General features: G+C 43.9%; 1 pseudogene; it reads right to left on the reverse strand.

The window, feature by feature from the left end:
• Nucleotides 1-620: 620 nt before the first annotated feature.
• LOC116096654 lies at nt 621-880 on the reverse strand (annotated as a pseudogene).
• Between the last annotated feature and the right edge of the window lie 618 nt (nt 881-1498).

A 1498-nucleotide genomic window follows, 5' to 3' on the forward strand; every position in this document is an offset into this window, starting at 1 on the left:
CTTTTTACCTATGTTCTCCTGTATTTCTTTAAGGGGATTATTTATGTCCTTCTTAAAGTCCTCTATCATCATCATGTGGTGAGATTTTAATTCAGAGTCTTGCTTTTCCAGTGTGTTGGAGTATCCAGGGCTTGCTGTGGTGGGAGAGCTGGGTTCTGATGATGCCAAGTAGCTTTGGTTTCTGTTGCTTGGTTATGTTCTTGCCCTTGCCTCTCACCATCTGGTTATCTCTGGTGTTAGCTGGTCTTGCTGTCTCTGACTGTGGCTTGTTCCTTCTCCAAGCCTGTGTCAATACTCCTGGGAAACCATTCCTTTCTGAGAGAAATTTGGGTATGGAGAGCTGTGGCACAAGATCAACTCCAGGCACAGATGGAAACTGGAAGCATTCTGTCCCAGGCTGCTCCTCAGTTCCTGTGTCCTGAGGGCTCCTCATGTGTCCCTCAGAGCAGATGTGGTGGTCTTACCTGTGCTCCCAGGTGTGTCCGCACTCCTGGGAGACCAGCTCTCTCCCAGAGGTATTTGCATATGGAGTGTTGTGGCACAGGATCAGCTCCGGGTGCAGACAGAAACTGGAAAGATCTCTTCCTTTCTATTATTAAAGCCCTTAAAGTATTTTTTTTTCATTTTTCTAGGTTTTTAATAGGCAACTGTAGAGATTTTGTTCTTTTAAACGCCTTCACTGCCAAACCAGGTGGGCAGGGGCTGCTCTAACTTCTCTGCCTTCTTGTCTGTGATGATCAGGGTATAAAGGTACCTGCTGCAGGGCACCTTGAACCTTCAACTTCACATTGTTCTTGGTCTCCTTGATCTTGACTGACTTGACATCTTTCCACTGGGATGTGAACAGAAAGTCTTTGCTTTCCTCTATTTTCTGAGCCATGGCTACAGGTGTTTTGCATTCACAATTGCAAAGCAGTGAGAACCAGAGAACAGCAACAATGAAAAGCTTAAAACCAGTTTGAATGAAGTCTTTTGAGGGTTACCTTTTTGCTTTTGGAGACTTTGTTCTTTTGATTTTTGAATGTCTGAGGATGATCAGGAGACAAGTGAGTGTGCAATTACTGCCTTTCCACTGTGATGTGAGATCTAGGTTGGTACACTTAAGGAGAACCTCTGTTAGATCCATCCCCTGAGTTTCCCAGCACCTAATGGCAACACAGGGTAATTGAAGTCTAGCATTTCCTGTTTTGTCTGCTCAAGCAGGGTTCCCACACCCTAGCAATGAGGCGTGGAGCTAACAAACACGGGACCACATCAAAGTAGTAAATGATCAAAGAAATGACCTAGAGGGCTGATGATTGGTGAGGGCAATTGAGTTTCTATTTCTCTTTGAGTCAATAGAGAGGACACTCTGTTTATGAGAAAGGTGTTAGTGGTAATCTTGGGTTTGAAAAGAAGCAGAAAAACTCATAACTGAAACATATATTGATTTCTTTTGCTTCTGGTGTGGTAGATGAGTATATTAGTTGGGTTTTCCTAGAGTCACAGGATTCATGAA

The sequence above is a fragment of the Mastomys coucha genome, unplaced genomic scaffold (assembly GCF_008632895.1).
Source record: "Mastomys coucha isolate ucsf_1 unplaced genomic scaffold, UCSF_Mcou_1 pScaffold1, whole genome shotgun sequence".
Lineage (NCBI taxonomy): Eukaryota > Metazoa > Chordata > Mammalia > Rodentia > Muridae > Mastomys > Mastomys coucha.